This window comes from Hypanus sabinus, chromosome 13, assembly GCF_030144855.1.
Source record: "Hypanus sabinus isolate sHypSab1 chromosome 13, sHypSab1.hap1, whole genome shotgun sequence".
Taxonomy (NCBI): Eukaryota; Metazoa; Chordata; class Chondrichthyes; order Myliobatiformes; family Dasyatidae; genus Hypanus; species Hypanus sabinus.
The window spans coordinates 83,694,673-83,706,953 of record NC_082718.1 but is presented as its reverse complement, the minus strand read 5'-3'; positions in this window follow the sequence as shown (position 1 = coordinate 83,706,953).

Below are 12,281 nucleotides of genomic sequence, written 5' to 3'. Positions count from 1 at the left end.
AAGGCATTGGTGAAGCCAAATTTGGAGTATTATGTACAGTTCTGGTCACCAAATTACAGTGAAGATGTCAACAAAATAGAGAGGATACAGAGGAGATTTACTAGAATGTTACCTGGGTTTCAGCAGCTAAGTTACAGAGAAAGGTTGAACAAGTTAGGCCTTTATTCTTTGGAGCATAGAAGGTTGAGGGGGGGACTTGATAGAGGTATTTAAAATTATGAGGGGGATAGATAGAGTTGACATGGATAGGCTTTTTCCATTGAATGTAGGGAAGATTCAACCAAGAGGACGTGAGTTGAGAGTTCAGGGGCTGAAGTTTAGGGGTAACAAGAGGAGGAATTTCTTTACTCAGAGAGTGGTAGCTGTGTGGAACGAGCTTCCAGTAGAAGTGATAGAGGCAGGTTGGATATTGTTATTTTAAAAAAAGTTGGATAGGTATATGGACAGGAAAGGAATGGAGGGTTATGGGCTGAATGCAGATTAGTGGGTCTAGGTGAGTGTAAGCGTTTGGCACAGACTAGAATGGCCGAGATGGCCTGTTTCCGTGCTGTAATTGTTATATGGAAGCAGAGAAACTGGAGCGGGTAGTTTCCTGCTAGATGCCCTTTTCTTGTTAGAGCACCCACGTTTCCATCCCTTCTATTTCCAGAGAAGGAGTACAGGCCCATTTCATCTTTAACACCAGATCTAATATTTGACATTGTGGGCTAGGGGAACCAGTCATGTTCCCCATACACAAAGTGACAAGAACTTCAAGTGATGACAGAAAAGGAGCATTACTGAGTGTACGGAATGACAAGTCAACAAAGGTTGGAAAGGGTCTGAATGTGAATCGTACTTGAGGTGCCCAAGGAGTGGGAGATCTCCACAACCTCCACCAATACAGGTGATCTACAAGGCAGTGTATGAGTCCCTAGGCTTCTTGGCTTCCAGACCACATAATCCAGTTGAAACCTCACTAAACTCCTTCAGAGACAGCAAAGCACCAGACTGCTCTATCAGCCTGAAAACACATGCCATCAAAAGGTAAATCACAGATTCCAATAGTAGCAGAATCATATTTGAAAGAAGAAGAAGTAAAAGAAGTTATTTTGTGACTGAAGGACGTCGCCTTTGGTTGTGTGGTTCACTGCTGCCATCTTCTTACGACCTTTATTTGTGTAATGGCTTGGGAATGGTGGGCAGTAGTGATTGAAGTTCCTGCATTGATAGTATCATTCCTCCTTGCTTTGACTTCAGGATTGCCTTAATAAAAAAATCACATCACAATATATCCTGCACTGCTGCAGCTACTGGGCTGCATTGGCACCATTAGATAATGAGTCCTAATGGTGGAGACAGAAAAACAGTTCAGGCTTCTAAAGACCAATGCGTGCAATGGACAGTGTCCTTGTTCAAAGTGCCTTCAAGGTGGGTCTGAACAAGAGAAAATCTGCAGTGCTAGAAATCCAAGCAACACACAAAATGCTGGAGGAACTCAACAAGCCAGGCAGCATCGATGGGAAAGAGTACAGTTGACATTTCAGGTCACAGACTTATGTGAGGCCTCTGTGGATGCCTGCATTTTAAAAGCCATCCCCTGTATAGCAGTCATACGCCATTCCCTGTTATACGTCCTTAGCGATTATTAGAAAGACGAGGAGGCTTTGGAGAGGGTTCAGAAGCGGTTTACCAGAATGCTGCCTGGATTAGAAGCCACATCTTATAAGGAGGGTCTGGACAAATGTAAGTTGTTTTATCTTGAGTAGCAGAAGCTGAGAGGATAAAATGTTTATAACATTATGAGAGGTATAGATAGATTAGACAGCTGTTATCTTCTATGCCAGGTCAAAATGTCTAAAATCAGGGAACGAGAATTTAATTTCGTCCTGAGAAAGGGTCCCATCCTGAAAGGTCGACTGTTAATTCATTTCCATAGATGCTGCCCGACCTGCTGAGTTCATCCAGCACTTTGTGAGTGCTGCTTTGGATTTCCAGCATCTGCAGAATCTGTCCCGAACATGAATTTAATATGGGAACAGGAAAGTTCAAAGGAGATATGCGGGTATTATTTTTTTTAACACAGAGAGCTGTGGGTACCTGGGTTGTACTGCCTAGAGGCAGTGGAGGCTGAGGCAATAGAAATATTTAAGAGGCTCTTAGATGCTCACATTATTATTTGGAGAATGGAGGAATATGGATCATGCGCAGGCAGAGGGATTAGTTTAATTAGGTGTCTTTGCCTTAATTAGTTTGGCATAACAACGTGTGCCGAAGGGCCTGTTTCTAAGCTGTACTGTAATATATTTTATGTTCTACGTACTGGGCCTGAATACAGAGGTCACTTTTGACAAAGGTACAAGGTTCCCCACGTGAGAGATAGAGCTCCTCTTGCTCTTTGGATCGAAAAGGCTCGAACGTGGCAACAAAGCCTGTCTGTGAGGAAGCTGAGGCAAAGCTTTCCGAGAGAAAGGATGATTCTGACATTCAGGGTAGCAAAAGGCCTTTGAGGGACTAGCCTCAAAGAGCAAGCAAGAATCGTTATCCAAAGTGCACATTTGACAAGCTCCCTCGAAGGGTTAAGCAAACCATTGACTTTCAACGGTGATGCACCAGTATGATTCCAGTTTAAATATCATCTGAAATAGCCTTTTTGTTTGCTATTAATAGTACAGTCGAGCTAATTCAATAAACTAATCAACACAAATGACGGAAGCAGAAGGACAGATTTATTAACAAAGAACGAGAGAAGATATTCCTGCAGATGATTCTCAATGTGATTCTTTCCTGTCATGGTTTTCTATAACAGAACTTGGTTAAAACCCCAACAGACACCTTCTGGAGCATGTCTGCGTGATATTTCATAGCTCTTTCTGCGGAGTATCCCAGGGAACTCAGATTGGTGTCTGACTGTTGGACATCATTCAAGTTGCAAGACCAGCTCTGAGCATGCTCAGTAGAGTTCTACAGGGTCTCAGACAATGGGATCAAACTGCTGAATGCTTCATGCAGAGGCATGGATGGTAAAAAGCTAAGAACAGCCAGCTTTTCTTTCTGTGACATAACAGCCAGAAATAGTGACACTTTCAACTCTCAGTCAGGGAATAGGACGTTGCACTAAATGAGCTGCCAAATCCAATGGACATTTTGTTCTGCTCTGTCCTTATGGATTACAGTCTGGGTTCCTGTTAAGTGGTAGTGCTAAGAATTACGTTTCCATTCTGGTATTCCTGATTTTAATATGGGAAATCACAATAGGGAGCTTTCCACTCACAACAGGGGAAGACACCAATTGACCTCCTTAAATGACTATTGAAGAGGTTACAGCAGAGAGAAGTAGAGATACAGTGAGTCTCGAGAGAAAGCAGAACTATAGAGACAGCAGCAAATTCGAAAGAAGGATCTAAAACAAAGGAACAGGGACAATTAATAATACAGAGAGAGTAAAAGTTGATGTAGAGAGAAGGGGAGAGGTTAACTTTGTGCTGTTAAAACTGTGAATGGTAAAGAACTTTAAATAAGATCAGTGTTCATATCACCCTAAGTCCTTCCAAACTCAAAACTACTTTGTTAATTCAGGGGAGGGTGAAGGACACAATTATTTATTATGTAAGGTGGCTGTTTGCATGTGACAGCGGCCACACCACTATACACCCTTCGACTGGTGGGCTCTTTGTGGAGAGCGAAGGGAATGACAAGGCACAGAAGACATCACGGTCATCCATGGCAACCAGGGAAGACCCCAGTTTGTGATACTTGTTCGTACCACCGGACTCAGACTTCTGAGGTTGACAGAGTGGAACTGCCCCAGTGCAACGGCTTTTCCACTTTCACAAACTCTATTGCACAGGTTTCCTATCATCGTCCGACATGACAGGCAACCACCATCTGCATAGCCGTTCTCCACTTGTGTTGCTTACCAATTGAACGGAATGGTGCGGCGGTGGGAGACTAGTTTTCATCTGTCATTGAAAACAATGGACAACCACCAAGACCAACAGCATGAGTTACGTAGAATCTTATATAAATTACAGCAGCGATGCACGTATAATCGATGTTTATATTCCGCATGAAACTTCTCTCTCCACCATGCTTTGAAAATTCTACAGAATGTAGTTATTCCTCCAGTGCTTTAATAAAACCTGAACTGCACACAATATGCTGTGTGATCTAAGTCAATTGATATGGAGGGAATGTTACTTGTCCATTTTTATTCAAGGAGAAATGAACCCTGGTATCTTGTTTGCCATCTTAATGACCTTATCAGCTGTGTTTCTACATCAAGCAATATATGGATCTATATTCCCAAACCTCTTTGCTGCTTAACTCTGCACTTCCCTTACTTTTCAGAATCAGAACCAAAATCAGGTTTAATATCAAATTCTAATTCAAATCAAATCAATTTCAAGTTTAATTATCATTCAACCATACATGAATACCGGTGAATGAAACAACGTTCCTCTGAGGCCAAGGTGCAAAATGTACACAGCACATTCAAAATAGTGAGCACACACACAATCTTACAGAGCTCAAATCCCTGAGTGACATATCCCACGAATTGATGGTGTAAGTTACTGGCAGTGCACAGACAACACACGCACACAATCCAGCTTGTCATTCCACCAATTGAACACTGAAGGGTAGCACCAATGGGAGCGGCAAGCCCCCAACCGAACATGCACTCTGTGCTACAAAGCCTCCGGTAATTCCTCTTCTGGACTACAGCACCAGACAAGCCCATGGCTTGAGGCCTGGTCCTCTCTACAACCAAGGCCACGCGGCCCCCCTGCCCTCTGTCACACCACCAAACAAGGAAAACAGGCCTGCAGCATCTTACATTATTAATGTCCAACAGGGATTTGTAATTGCAAAAGAAACGCCAATGAAAATTAACTCCATCATATTTTATTCTATTGAGTTTAACTTGTTTTTCCCCATCTACTAAGCAGGCTTGTTTGAGATCCCCTCTACTTTGATGCATATTTCCATATTATTCTATTCACAATTTTACTTCAAATCGCTTTCAGGTACTGATACCATACATCTCATTCCTATGTCTGAATTATCTGTATCAGCTTGGTTAAACATGTTGATATCCAGATGAATGATTTTGACCTGAACTGTTGACTGAGCCTTTACCTCCACTGATGCTGCCTGCCCTGCTGAGTTAGCCATAGAGTCATAGAAAAGTACAGAACAGAAACAGGCCCTTTGACCCATCTAGTTCCATGCTGAACCACTTAAACTACCTACTCCCATCAGCCATCCATCAAGGATGGTCAATAGCCTCCCTACCATTCATGTAATAGACAATAGACAGTAGGTGCAGAAGTAGGCCATTCGGCCCTTCTAGCCAGCACCGCCATTCACTGTGATCATGGCTGATCATACAAAATCAGTACCCGGTTCCTGCCCTCTCCCCATATCCCTTGACCCCACTATCTATAAGAGCTCTATCTAACTCTCTCTTGAATGCATCCAGAGACTTGGCCTCCACTGCCTTCTGGGGCAGAGCATTCCACATATCCACCACTCTCTGGGTGAAAACGTTTTTCTACATCTCTGTTCTAAATGGCCTACCCCTTATTCTTAAACTGTGGCCTCTAGTTCTGGACTCACCCATCAGTGGGAACATGCTTCATGCCTCCAGCATGTCCAATCCCTTAATAATTTTATATGTTTCAATCAGATCCCCTCTCATCCTTCTAAATTCCAGTGTATACAAGCCCAGTCACTCCAATCTTTCAATATATGACAGTCCCGCCATTCTGGGAATTAACCTTGTGAACCTACACTGCACTCCCTCAATAGCAAGAATGTCCTTCCTCAAATTTGGAGACCAAAACTGCACACAATACTCCAGGTGGGGTGTCACCAGGGCCCTGTACAGCTGCAGAAGGACCTCTTTACTCCTATACTCAATTCCTCTTGTTATAAAGGTCAGTATACCATTAGGTTTCTTCACTGCTTGCTGTATCTGCATGCTTGCTTTCATTGACTGATGTACAAGAACACTTAGATCTCATTGTACTTCCCCTTTTCCTAACTTGACTCCATTTAGATAGTAATCTGCCTTCCTGTTCTTGCCACCAAAGTGGATAACCTCACATTTATCCACATTAAACTGCATCTGCCATACATTTGCCCACTCAACCAACCTGTCCAAATCACCCTGCATTCTCATAACATCCTCCTGACATTTCACTCTGCCACCCAGCTTTGTGTCATCAGCAAATTTGCTAATGTTACTTTTAATCCCTTCATCTAAATCATTAATGAATATTGTAAACAGCTGCGGTCCCAGTACCGAACCTTGCGGTACCCCACTGGTCACAGCCTGCCATTCCGAAAGGGACCTGTTAATCGCTACTCTTTGTTTCCTGTCAGCCAGCCAATTTTCAATCCATGTCAGTACTCTGCCCCCAATACCATGTGCCCTAATTTTGCCCACTAATCTCCTATGTGGGACTTTATCAAAAGCTTTCTGGAAGTCCAGATACACTACATCCACTGGCTCTCCCTTGTCTATTTTCATAGTTACATCCTCAAAAAACTCCAGAAGATTAGTCAAGCATGATTTTCCCTTCATAAATCCATGCTGACTCGGACTGATCCTTCTACTGCTATCCAAATGTGTCGTAATTTCCTCTTTTATAATTGACTCCAGCAACTTTCCTACCACTAACAGGCTAACTGGTCTATAATTCTCTGTTTTCTCTCTCCCTCCTTTCTTGAAAACTGGGACAACATTAGCCACCCTTCAATCAGCAGAAACTGTTCCTGAAATTGTAGAACATTGGAAAATGATTACCAATGCATCCATGATTTCTAGAGCCACCTCTTTAAGTACCCTGGGATGCAGACCAGCAGGTCCCGGGGACTTATCAGCCTTTAGACTCAACAGTCTATCTAACACTGTTTCTTGCCTAATATAAATTTCCTTCAGTTCATCCTTTACCCTAGTTCCTTTGGCCACTATTACATCTGGGAGATTGTTTGTGTCTTCCCTAGTGAAGGCAGATCCAAAGTACCTGTTCAACTCGTCTGCCATTTCCTTGTTCCCCATAATGAATTCACCCGTTTCTGTCTTCAATGGCCCAATTTTGGTCTTAACTATTTTTTTGCTGTTCACATACCTAAAGAAGGTTTTACTATCCTCCTTTATATTTTTGGTTAGTTTACCTTCGTACCTCATTTTTTCTTGGTGTATTGCCTTTTTTGTTATCTTCTGTTGCTCTTTAAAAGCTTCCCAGTCCTCCGGTTTCCCACTCATCTTTGCTATGTTATACTTCTTCTCTTTTATTTTTATACTGCCCTTTACTTCCCTCATCAGCCACAGCCGCCCCTTACTCCCCTTACTCCCCTTAGGATCTTTCCTCTTCTTTGGAATGAACCAATCCTGCACCTTCTGCATTATTCCCAGAAATACCTGCCATTTTTGTTCCACTGTCTTCCCTGCTAGGATATTGTTCCATTGAATTTTGGCCAGCTCCTCCCTCATAGCTCCATAGTTCCCTTTGTTCAACTGTAAAACTGACACATCCGATTTTCCCTTCTCCTTCTCAAATTGTAGGTTAAAACATATCATATTATGGTCACTACCTCCTAATGGTTCCTTTACCTCGAGGTCCCTGATCAAATCCGGTTCATTGCACAACACTAAATCTAGAATTGCCTTCTCCCTGGTAGGCTCCAGTACAAGCTATTCTAAGAATCCACCTCAGAGGCACTCCACAAACTCCCTTTCTTGGGGTCCAGTACCATTCTGATTCTCCCAGTCTACCTGCATGTTGAAATCCCCCATGACAACTGTATTATTACCTTTGCGACATGCCAATTTTAACTCTTCATTCAACTTACACCCTACATCCAGACTGCTGTTTGGGATCCTGTAGTTAACTCCCATTAGGGTCTTTCTACCCTTAGAAATTCTCAGTTCTAATCATACTGACTCTACATCCCCTGATTCTATGTCCCCCCTCGCAAGGGACTGAATATCATTCCTCACCAACAGAGCCACCCCACCCCCTCTGCCAGTCAGTCTGTCCTTTCGATAAGATGCATACCCTTGAATATTCATTTTCCAGGCCCTGTCCACTTGAAGCCATGTCTCAGTTATTCCCACAACATCGTACTTGCCAATTACCAACTGAGCCTCAAGCTCATCTACTTTATTCCTTATACTTTGTGCATTCATATATAATACTTTTAATTCGGTACTCCCCTCTCCTTTCATATCAATTCCTATTTCACTTGGCCATACTGTATGATCTCTTCTTGAGCTTTCTACTCCATTGATTCTGTTGTCCTTTTTAACTTCTCTTATTTTCACTTTCCCTTTAACTCCATCCTTATATTTCCAGTTCATCCCCTGCCCCCCACTACTTAGTTTAAACACATCCATGTTGCAGTGGCAAACCTGTCTGCCAGAATGCTGGTCCCCCACCTATTAAGGTGCAACCCGTCCCTTTTGTACAATTCATCCCTACCCCAAAACTGATCCCAGTGGTCCAAGAATGTAAATCCTTGCTTCCTGCACCAGTTCCTCAGCCACACATTCAGATCCATTATCTCCCTGTTCCTGCCCTCCAGCACGAGGAACTGGAAGTAAACCAGAGATAACCACCCTGGAAGTCCTGCTTTTCAGCCTTCTTCCGAGTTCTCTGAAGTCCCACTGCAGAATGTCCTTCCTCTTCTTCACCTTCACCCTTGAGGATTCCCTGCAATCGGTCCGTGATGTCCTGGATCCTAGCACCAGGGAGGCAACACACCATCCTTAAATCTCGCCTGTTGCCGCAGAAACCCCTTTCCGTACCTCTTACTATGGAGTCCCCTACTAACACGGCTCTTCCTGATGTCTGACTCCTCGGCTCTGCTTCTGCACCAATTCTCAGCTCGCAGACCTGTCCGCCTCTCAGACTGGCAGTATCTTCTGTCCTGACAGCTTCCAAGAGGTGAACCTGTTTACAAGAGGTACATCCCCCAGGGTCTCCTGTACTTCAAGCATCCTTTCCTTCCTCATCGTCACCCCTTTTCTCTCTTCCGGTATCCTTGGTGTAACGACCTCACTGTAGGTCCTGTCCAGAAAACTCTCGTTTTCGCGGATAAACCTGAGGTTATCCAGTTCGTTCTTTAGTGCTGCAATATGCTCCTTCAGAAGCTGAATCTGGACACACTTTCCACAGCTGTAGCAGCCGGGGGCACCATCAGTGTCCCTGACCTCCCACATCATGCACGTAGCACACTGAATCAGCTTAGCAGTCATGTCTTCACCCTCTCCAATTGTGCCTGGCGTAGTCTCCTCCCTCAGCCTCCTCGCCATTGACTCTCGAGCCAAAGACTAGTACTTTTCACACTGTCTAAAGCTTCTAAACTTCTGTAGCTGTCTAAACTTCGCTTAAATGTTGAAATCAAGCTCACATGCACAACTTGCACTGGCAGCTTGTTCCACACTCTCACCACTCTGAGTGAAGAAGTTTTCCCTCATGTTCCCCTTAAACTTTTATGCCTTTCATCTTTAATACATGACCTCTGGTTGTAGACCTACCCAACCACAGTGGAAAAAAGCCTGCTTGCACTTACCCTATTTATACCCCTCATAATTTTGTATAACTCTATGAAATCTCCTCTCAGTCTTTTACCTGCCAAGGAAAGTTCTTCTAGTATTTTTGTGTATGGCTCCAGATTTCAGCGTCTATAGTTTCCTGTGTGACCATCTTGGTTAAATCTGCTTAAACTCAAGTTGAGAAGCTTCTCTGAATTTCTACCCTGACCCTACTGTGCCATAGTTATCTTTAGACCACTTTGCTGCCCCTTCCATGACTGCATCCATCATAAACTTTATTTAATATTATTTACGTGACATCGTACTGTGTGTCCTGTGGAAGGTAGAATGCATCATGTTCGATACAACAGAACCTGTAGAGGCTGGGAATATGAAGCAGGTTGGACACCATCTGTGGGAAGACAGTCAGATTTAATGTTTCAGGTCAGAAGCCATAAGATATAGGAGCAGAATTAGGCCATTCTGCCCATCAAGTCTGCTCTGCCATTTCATCATGGCTGATCTATTTCCCTCTCAGCCCCATTTTCTTGCCTTTACACCATGACTAACCAAGAACCTATCAACCTCTGTCTTAAATACACCCAAAGACCTCTCCTTCACCGCTGGTTGTAGCAACGAATTCCACAGGTTCACCGCCTTCGGGCTAAAAAAATTCCTTCTCATCTCCACTCTAAATAGTCATTCCTCGATGCTGAGGCTGTGCCTATTTGGCCATATTCAGGAGTTAGGGTATATAGTAAATATTAACTTTCGGCAACCAACATTCAGATCTGAGTATAGATTGTAGATTAAATTTAAAATGCACCTCTTAACAGAAAACATCCAATGGACAAGATATCTCTCTTTCTCCCTCTCTCCTCTCCTCTCTCTCTCTCTCTTTCTCTTTCTCTCTCTCTCAGTGGCCAACACAGTTAGAAAGCAACAGCATAGACAAAACATCAACAAAAAACGTAGCAGATGTAACTGCAAAGAAGTAAGATATACCCGACAGGTCAGGGTGGGGGAGAGAGAGAGAGAGAGAGAAGAAAAAGGGTTAAAAGAGCAAACGATCTGAGCCAATGTCACACACAGACAACAGATACAGTCAGAAATCAAGTTACCTGAATTTGCAGGTTTCAATACTGAGTCCAAAAGGCTGGAATGTTCACCAATGCTAACTCTGAAGATTGTGAGGGCCTCATTGTAACAGCAGAGGAGACCATGGACCAAGGTCAGAGTTGGATGGAGAAGTAAAGTAGCAAGCAAGATGAAGCTCAGGATACCCCTGTAGAATGAATTCATTCGTTCCACTGAACAATTATCCAATCTGCATTTTGTTTCTTCAATGTAAAGGAGATCACGTTGTGAACACTGATTACAGTTCGTTGCCTTGACATCTTTCTCTGTTAGAGACTCACCACAGTTGTATAAACATGGGCCTTCTTTTAGAAAATCCTGCTGACTTCTTTTATTATAGTCTTTCAGTGTTAGATAGTCTGTACTTTCATCCTTTGGTAAAAATTTAGAATGGTTACTGTCACTGGCATTAAGCGAGCTATTCAACAGCATTTTAGATTAGTTATTGATGACAGGAATTACACTTGGTATCTGGCAGTTCTTTAGTAATAATTCTTTGTTTCTTGGACATTAACATCACTGCTGTCTCTTTCTTTGAGATCCTGCAGATAAATTCCAACTAGTCCCACTGTTGCACTTCCTAATTTCATACAGTTTGAACAGCTTCCCCATCAGGTCGGCGGCTACCCAGACGGAATATGATGTGTTGCTCCTCCACCGTGAGGGCAGCACGGTCAGCTCATTGCCGAACGGAGCCAGTGACCCCGGTTCAATCCCGCCACTTTCTGTGAGGAGTTTGCACGTTCTCCCCGTGACCGCGTGGGTTTCCTCCGGGTGCTCCGGTTTTCCTCCTGCATTCCAAAGACGTACCGCTTGGTAGGTTAATTGGTCATTGCAAATTTGTCCTGTGATTAGGCTAGGGTTAACTCAGAGGGTACTGGGTGGCATTGCTCCAAGGGCAGGAAGAGCCTGTTCCACACTGTATCTCAATCGATAAATAGATAAATCTCAACTGTTATTTTATCGCTCTTAATATCCTTTACTTTTGCCAAAATATCTCTGAATCATTAAAATATAACGAGTACAAAGGGACCATTCAGCCTAAGATTTTTACACTCTATAAAGAGAGCTGCATAGGTAAATACCACTTCCAGACTATTGATCTATTGATTGCAGAAGTCTAAAAGTGTGATCAATGGCAAATCACTCAGGGCACATTTCTCATACGATGAGCGTCCTAGTCTCCACCATTGTTTTTCACATAGCGAGATCCTGACGGCCACAACCTCGACTTCCAGTTCTCCTCTTCCATCACGGTGTATCAATGGATGGTGAATAGATCATAGAAGAAGGTGTCGTCTTTTGTTCATTTGTTTCTTTCTTAAATGTGTGTCTGTCGAAACCTTCATTTTACATCTAGAGAAAACTTTGTTTTTCCCTTTTTATATTCCATTCCACATTTATGCACTCCAGTTATCTTTTTCTTAAACTCAACATATCTCTCGTGCCATCTTCTTCTTTATTGTTTATATGTTTTGAACATGGTATTTCTTTAGATTCAATCTTATCCTTACCTTATTATTTATTTATGGCATATAATTTTTGACTAGCTTGTTTTTATTTTAGCAAATTATATTTCTTCAGAATTTTATTGATTTTGCCATTAAATTTTACCCATTCT